Source organism: Coenobita brevimanus, chromosome 113 (assembly GCF_032717465.1).
Source record: "Coenobita brevimanus isolate Jiangsu-jjx chromosome 113, ASM3271746v2, whole genome shotgun sequence".
NCBI classification, from domain to species: Eukaryota; Metazoa; Arthropoda; class Malacostraca; order Decapoda; family Coenobitidae; genus Coenobita; species Coenobita brevimanus.
In genome coordinates this window covers 7,741,376-7,750,548 of record NC_137066.1, presented here as the reverse complement: position 1 = coordinate 7,750,548, position 9,173 = coordinate 7,741,376, and the positions used below count along the sequence as shown (strand labels likewise).

The 9,173-nt window shown below is 41.8% G+C and overlaps 1 pseudogene; it reads left to right on the top strand.

The window, feature by feature from the left end:
• The window catches only part of LOC145418325 (relaxin receptor 2-like), a 305,418-nt pseudogene extending 297,996 nt beyond the window's left edge, over positions 1 to 7,422 (top strand).
• Positions 7,423 to 9,173: the final 1,751 nt, after the last annotated feature.

Genomic DNA, 9,173 nt, shown 5'->3' with positions numbered 1-9,173 from the left:
TGAGGGGATATTCTCCCGCATTTGGTCTGATCAGCTAGTCAGGTCAGGTGTGGGTAAGGGATGGGTCTGTTATGATGTGGTATGGGTAAACCAGTTCTGCTGTCGGGCCCTGCTGCGGATGTCACTGATTGCATTGCGCAGTTGACCCTTGTGCGGTGTGGTGTGGTGAGGATCTGTCCGTTCTCCCCTTTGGGGCTAAGATGCGAATGAATGTGTTTGAATGGATGAGTAAATGAGGAGTGTGTCGTCCTGTCTCGGCTACCTCCCTTTCCTTGGGGGAAGCAGCTTAGGTATATATATATATATATTGTGTGTGTGTGGGTTAGAAGAATGAAAGATAATGAAGTGGATTGTAGGCTTCAAAGCACCTTTTGTGTTTTTCGTGGCGATTATTTCGCAATATTCATTGTCTGACAGCTTCAGGAAAAATATATAGGAAGGAAGAGAGAACTGTACCTCGTTCTTCTTGACATGGAGAAAGCTTTTGACAGTGTACCTTGCGAGGTGGTGAAGTGGGCAATGCGAAAGCTCTTGATTAAAAAGTGGTTTGTTAGAGTGGTTATATCAATGTTCGGGCTTGCTTGCACCCAGCTGAGAATGAATGGAGGGTTGAGTGATAAATTTTCCATTAACGAAGATGTGCATAGGGTTTAAGTTTTAAGCCTTATTGTTTATCATGATGCTTGAAACTCTCTCAGATGACCTCAGAACTGGACTCCATGGGACGCGTTGTATGTTGATTACGTGGTGTTGATCACAGAGAATGAGAAGGTAGGGGAAGGAAGATTTTCGGATATAGAGTGAAGGAATGGGGTGAGAGGGTTTGATGGCAAAAGCTGATAAAACAAAAGTGATGACATCTTGTGCAATTGACGGTACTCTCATACCAGCATGACTATGACCATGCACAGTCTGTCACAAGTGTGTGGGAAGTAACTCCGTTTTGTGCAGTGTTTGTGACAAGTGGGTGCATAAGATGTGTAGTGGCTTTAGAGGTAGGCTGCAAAACAATGCTGATTTTGTGTGTGTTTATTGGGAAGGACACCATACTGAAACAGAGAGGTAGGAAAGAATGACTCTTGGTACAGATTCTCTTGTGTGCTTTAGGAAGTTTTCTTAAATGGAAGGCATGATATGTGCTGGAGGTGATGCTGGAATTACATCTGTAACAAGGGTAAGGAATGGTTGAAAGAAGTTCAGGGAGTTGTTGCCCCTCGTGACATTAAGAGGGCTCTCACGCTGTGCTAAGGGGTTCTTGTAAGCTATGCAATATGTGTTTGGGGTGAAATACTGTACCATAGTAAGACTTGGACAGTGAAGGAAGAGGATATTCGTTGATTCAGACGTGCACAGATAGGAAACATTATTTTCATGGATATGTAATATGTCCTTAAATGACAGGCCAGAGGGTGGGTAGGACTGCGAATGAAGGAAGGTTGGGACCTGAATATATTACTGTTGTGATAAGAAAGAGTAATTGAGATGGTTTGGGCATGTGGTGAGGATGGATAGACAACTGAATGTAAAGGGTGAAATGTATGAATGTTCCAAGTACAGCTGTGAGAGGCAGACTTCAAAAGACTTGGGATAAGATCACTCAGTGTGACCTCTGGGATAAGATACCAAATGGAGAGGCTGTTAGAGATCGAGCACCGTGGAGATCTGCCATTAGGCGAGTAAGGTAAACGCATGCAAGCATGTTCGAGCCTTTATTAATGCAGGAAACGAAGCGCTTATGCCTTAAAAGTGTCTTGTATATTATCCTTGTCATTTTAATATCGCCATAGTTTGCACAAGTAACCTACAAGAGAATACCAAGGAGTAATATGCAGAAATCATCGCTAAAGACGAGGTTGAACGATTTCTCCAGTGTCACTCACAGATCCCTTAGTGTTCCTGTGTGAACAGTTGCAGCCATCACTTGCAACTTGCACTTTTAGCACCAGGTCTCATTTTCCTGTCAGTGTGGTGGTAATCCTTATGTTGTATATGGGGATGTTCTGCAGCATCCTTCGTACCAGAGCCAGCACACCATTCTCTGTAACACCTTCATTTCTCTCTCTCTCAACGTGGTTCTGAGCCTTAAGTTGTATACGGGGATTTTCTGCAACATCGGTTGTACCAGAGCCAACACACCACTCTCTGTAACACCTCCATTTCTCTTTCTGTCAGTGTGGTGGTAATCCTTATGTTGTATATGGGGATGTTCTGCAGCATCCTTCGTACCAGAGCCAGCACACCATTCTCTGTAACACCTTCATTTCTCTCTCTCTCAACGTGGTTCTGAGCCTTAAGTTGTATACGGGGATTTTCTGCAACATCGGTTGTACCAGAGCCAACACACCACTCTCTGTAACACCTCCATTTCTCTTTCTGTCAGTGTGGTGGTAATCCTTATGTCGTATATGGGGATGTTCTGCAGCATCCGTCGTACCAGAGCCAACACACCACTCTCTCTGGGGGACCAAGAGTTTACCATGCGCTTCTTCTTCATTGTCTTCACCGACTGCCTCTGCTGGACCCCCATCATCATAGTACGCATCATGGCACTTGCGGAGATCGATATTAAGCGTAAGTTGCTCCATGACGACTCTGATCCTTCGCTTGGTCCTCTGTTACGTCTTTAGTTACAACCTCACTTACCCTCATTTATACCCTCACATACATTGTTATTTACAGCATAAATTATATTCATATACGTTCTCAGTTTTATTTACAGTTACGTCCTCCATTGCATTATCACATCCTTTCAGACAGATTATTACTCGTAAGGAATGAAATTTGATAAATTTGATCCACCTCACAGACCGTGCAAAAACAACCACGTTTTTCCATTTCAACTAAGATGCTTTCACCAACACGTCCCCTACAGCTGTGGTTGTAATTTAAATTATTTTTATCATTACCTTTTTTAATATTTCAGTTCATATCGTATAATTTAATCACAGTTCTCACCTTGATCCAGCCATTTATAAGTATATTTCACTCCCGGTATAGTATTATATACATATATTCTTTAATCCCTATCACCGTTGACAAGTTCATTAAATTTCACACCTACAGTCTACAAGCACTGTAATTATGCAAGCCTGGCGAATCCGACCCCTCCTTTTATCCTTCTTTATATCCTCAACCAGTCAGCTAATGCAGTTCCCTTTTTTCTACAGTTCGACATATTGTACACCAGAAAAGCAGACCAACATTAACCATACGCCCCATGACCTATGAGTTGTCCTTTAACTTCTTCTGCTGGAGCACGTCTTTTATATTCTGTTACTTCCACAAGAAGAAAAATAATCTTTCTCAGTTTGGTGGAGAGTTTTTGACTTGGAGCTGTTAGAAAAGGCTTTCATTAGTACCTTCAGTGCGAGTATTCCTTCCTAATTAATAACATCTCTTTGAGAGTAAGAAGAAAGACCAAAGGCATCATCTTCTTAAGAGTTAAACGTCTCAGTCATTCATCCCTTAATTGAAACCATTTCTCTGATTCACACTTCTTTGTCCATCCAATTGTCTTATGTTCCTGCAATAAAAAATTCTAAGAATTTCAAACCATAAAAAAGTAATTTTCATCGTTTTGACTGAGTGAAACATAGAAATGACGCATCTTTCGATCCATCGCTCCTCCCTCCTCCCTCATCCATTCGAGCTGCGTTCTAATCTTGCGAAATTCATGTAAAAAAATTCATACCTACAAAAATATCACACAACACCCTCTGCCTTTACTGCTCTGTTATCGTATATAGTCTAATATATTTACTTCATATTATCATCATCTAGACCTCTTTTCCCACCCTAAGGTGGGATGAGGTAGGGTTCAGAGTGCCAGAAATAAAATTATACAAAGAGATATTCGTCATAGTTTGCCCAGTTGCATTAGCCACACTCCCATTCACTTACCATTTAACCCGAGGGGTCCCATCGACGTATGGGTACGTTGCAACATTTTGCATTTGCCAGTCCTGTTGATGTACTGGTATGTCGCACAATTGCAAGGTTCATAATTTGCACAATTTTCAATTTCCACGCGTGATTTTTCATACGTATACACGGGACACCTTCCTCTGTTCCTCTTCAAGATGCCAAGCAGGGACAATGCCTTACACGCATAACCTCCCCCCACCCCCTAAACGCCACTGTCTCGGCAATTCACCTGTTATCAGTGACCTGGCCAATAAAGACATTCAGGGCCAGAGTGATTCCCCAATCGATGACAATGTGGAGGACAAAGTTTACATAGCATCAGAAGAAACAGTCAGAAATGATGATCAGGTAATGTGGCAAAAAAAGGTCAGGTATGGTGATGAGTTAGTGAGTGAAACAATGCTTATAATGCCTATATTACTGTTTGAAAACCAATATACTCTCATACTGCATATAAATTCTTACCAAGTAAATAAATAAATACTGTTTATGAGTGGTGTGAAATAGTTACCCTCCCATAGAACTCGTTTTCTTTGGTGCCAGCCTGTTAGAAAACCCAGTAAGGTAAGGAGGTACTGCTATCTGGATCGAGTATTTTAAACCTCAGGTGAGCGATTTCTCTATGAAATTTCGATGTTTCTCACCAAAAGCGGAGATTCTAGCCAAAAAAAAAAAAAAAATCGAAAATACCTCGGGACTGGGGGGTGTCGGAGGTGCGAAATAGCTCGGGACGTGATGGGCTAAGACCCCAGAATAAAGACTGCACCTGATAGATCCAAAAACATTCCACATGTAGCTTTACATTCACTTGTCTAAGAGAATCAGGTAAACGGCTGTCATGTTAAAAAAGGTTTCCGAACCCTGGCCATCACTCTTTACAAAATCATCCCAGCAGTTGGATCGCTTGTCAGTTCCCTGGTCTCGTTAGCTCCTGTCTCTTTTTCTCAAACCCTCATTTGCAATATCTATTCACCTTCTTCTACACCCATGATGTCTCCTCACATCTTCAAATTCTCACAGATATACCCTTCTCACCGCTCTATTCACACCCATTCCCTCCACATGCCCATACCATCAGAGTACATTCTCTTAAAGTCTGGAGTCCACAGACTTCCATACTCTGCATAATCTGCATCTTTCATGGATCACATAATTCCTTACCCTTTCCACTCCCCACTCTCCACACACTTCCTCAACAGTTGCACCATCACTGCTCTAACTCTTGATTTCACTTTCATGCCACACCACAGTCACATCTGTATGTTAGAGTGGGCATTAAAACTACTTCATGAATGCCTCCTGTAGTCGCCACACTCAGACCTCCGCTTCTTACTAAGGCCTTCACAGCACTAGCAGCTTCCTTCCCTGTACCATTTTACTTTCTACTTCTTTGGCACATTTGCCTGTCATTTCTGTCACTGTACTCAGGTACTTAAGGCTTCACACGAATTCAAGTACGGTATTTCTGTAATCACCATAGCATCAGGCTGGTAATTACCATCTTCTCAACAACCATCACTCTACTCTTATGTACCCCTCGATAAAAAAAAGTATCGGCACCCTTTCAGTGCGAGCCATTATGATACACAGCCAATGATTCACGAGAAATGACACGATTATGTCGCTTTGTATCCTTCATTTATGCTGTTATCATACATTTTACATATATATAGCTGGGTCCGTCATAGTAGCATTGTACTACATGGCAATTTAATCATTTTTGTGAATTAAACAGGCATGCCATCATTACCGATTGAACCAGAGACGAAGCATTTCAAATCCCATCCGACCCCAAGGTGCAGATACTATTTTTTATCGAGGGTACATTTATCAACAAGGCACGGCGCTCACAGACATCTACAAAACTTTGCACCAGTCTACCTAGCTCTTGTCCACTACTTGAGAGTAGCAGCATCTGCATAAATCATATGTGAGATACTTCCTCCTTCACCATTCATTACTAGCGACAACCTTCTCTCCAACATACATGTTGTTACCTCTTGTAACACAATTCACACACACACACACACACACACACACACACACACACACACACACACATACACACACACATTTTATATATATATATATATATATTATGGCGCCTGGTGGTTTAGTGGGTAATTACGGCACTCCAATCGGATTGAGCCAGTGAAGGTTTATATCCAAGGGGTGGTTGGGGTGTGTTGCTCACGTAATGCCACTCAGGGATGAGTGAGGCTGGTCACTCTCATCTTAAATGTCAGGACCAACTTGCCTAGCCCCAGGCTCCTGGGGCTCCTACGCTCCTCATGGGGCAACGTAGGATTGGATGATCTAGCAGGGAGTGATGAATGCACAGATGGTCAAATGTAGTGGAGAGAGTTGAATGAAGTGTTTGTTTGAGATATATAAGAAGGCATGGATGAGAGAAGCTGTACCAGTAGACTGGAAGAACACTGTGACTGTACCCAAACAAGATTAAAGTTGAACGAACTGAGTGCAAAAAACTCGTGGCATAAGATTCGTGAGTGCTGTAGAAAATGTATATGGAAGAATTATCATAAAGTAAGGAATAGTAAAAAATTCCTGAGTGATGAACAAGATGGCTTTAGCAGTGGTAGTGGATGTGTAGATCAAATATTTGCAAATGAGACATGTTACCAACAAATTATTTAAATCAGCTACCCTTCCCTTAATCCACCGTTTCTCGCCCCACCAGCTGACCTATACGCGTACGTGGTGGTGGTTTTGCTACCCATCAATTCAGCACTAAACCCCTTCCTGTACACCTTCACCACCACCAAGTTCCGATCTCATCTTCGTCGTTTTCTGAGAGGCAAGGGTGTGTGTATATGGTCTCCAAGGACATACTCAGGTAGGTATGAACTGACAGCTGTATTATCAAAACAAAGTATTCCAAGATACAGGCAAGTCTCATATATTACATATATATTACATATATACCACGTGTCTGGCTTTTTTGTATCGTTGCATACTGTACTCTGTAATCAAGGATGCTGGCTAACCAAATTATTCAGAAAGAAGCGTGCCATTAATGTGCTTCAGAATTTCTGTTTGCTTTGTCCGTGGTGATATGATCTGCCAACCATAATTATCTTCAATGTTTATTCATTTATCAGAGTCCGCCTATTATTACCTGGTCCTTAGGGCTTTCTTTCCGACCCCTTTTCCCTTCTCTTATATTCCTCTCCTTTTCTTGCTCCTCTCTTACACCACCTCTTCCTTCTGCTCTTATTCCTTTGCCTCGTCCCTCTTCTTCCTCCTACTCTGTCACGCCCCTCTTCCTCTCCTGTACCCACTTCGTCTCACTCAGCAGACTCAGAAGTCACGAGGACATCATTCTTACGGAGCGCTACATCTCGACTCAGCAATGGGAGAGACTTCCATCCCCACTACAATGGCGCAAACCACACCGTCGACGAGAGCACCGTGGCAGAGGTGTCCAGGATGTCCATCGCCAAGGACGACCTCAACCAAGCAGAAACGAAACTGTAGACGAGATGCCAATTGAAACGCATCATGAACCATCTGAAGCACCTTATGAACCACTCGAAACCTCTTCCGAACCAATCGAAACATCCCATGACCAGATCAGAGGCCAAGTGGAGTGGATACGCATGAAAGCTTCTCTTGCAGAAACTGGAAAACAAAGTGTTGAATGCATGCTAATGAAAGTCTCTGATAAACCATTTGAAGCAACTTATGAATCAATCGAACTATCTCACGTACAAAATGCAAACCAAATCGTAGAGTGGATACCTGCGGAGTTCTTTCGCGGGCAATGTGAAGATCAAAGTGTAGTAGAGTGAATGTCATTAGAAATCTCATAAACTTGTGATAGTGTCTCATGAAACAAATCTTTGCAAGAATTGTTTTAAACTTCAAATTTGAAGTCAGTAAGCATATGTCTTGAGCATAACGGAGCCGAAAATTATAGATGTCAACTGATACTTATCATGGGCAAAAAGAAGCCTAATCGAGGCAATTGCTCCAAATGGAGACTAAGCTGTTGAGTGCATGAAAAGTGACATGCTGATTGAATAACGAGGTGGACTGTGTGAAAACAAAAACTTATAATGGCTGATAATAGAAAATAATGAGAAATGAGAATAAAGTAGGATGCAAGATGTAGGGTGAAAGGGAATAATGAAACCGATTGGATTGGTCTGCATCAGTGTTATTAATATTGATGATCGATATGGTTGGGCTGCCTCAGAAGAAACTGAAATCGGTTCGGAGACAACTGTGAAATACATCATGATGTATTGTTTCAGTGTTACCTGTGTTAACTATCGATATGGCTAGGCTGCTTATGTAGGGACTGTGACCGCACCAGAGATTATTTTGAAACAAAGTTGGGATCAACATGGCTATGGGATTGTGAAACAAGCCGAAGGTAGCTCTAACCTAATAGTGGCTCAGCTAACCAGCCTCTCAAATGTACACCAAAAGTGATGAGGAGATCAGAGTTATATGATCCTGAAATCTACGGCCAGTAAGGAAAAAGACAAGTTTGAACACAACAGAGGAAGGACAGTAAGTAAAGTTTATACTCACCTCCTTTTTCTTGAAATCTATCGGGTATCTAATAAGAAGTTACCGACTCGTAAAATAATGCATGAGAGGACGAACTCAAGTTTTTTTTGTTGCTGCTCACATTATCAGTAGTTGAGATTGCTATTAGTGTATAGGGATAGAGCAGATAAAACTGATATCCTTTACGAGTGTGCAGACTAAAAAGCCCATGAAGTCCAACTTTAAGCATACAAAATAAAAGATCTCTATTCAAGTGCAAAGCTACCCACAAATCTCCAGTACCAGACGAAGAAGTACCGAGATCAAATCCTACTTAATCAGTCTTAGCTCCAAAACAAAAAGACGTAGGCATCCAACCTACAGGATACGACATACAAAGTTAAAGAATTCTCTAGCAGATTATGTAGAATATGTCAAACTCTACGGGTTTCTGCTGTCCTGCTCCATGTAAGCATTTTATGTATACTGTATCAGTAATCATGGTAGCGATTATCATACAGTAATAAGTCGTTTTACAGTATAGCCAGCAAGTATTTTGCGTACCTATCAGGCTGCTCAGCACTTGTCCAAATGAGAGCCGTTTCTGAACTATGTTTCGCTTTGAAGCAAATGCTTTGTGATCCTATCAGGCTGTGAGGCACTTGTTCCCGTGGAGAGACATGAAACTCTACAGAAATACCCACTGTATTTTCCACATAATGTAACACTGA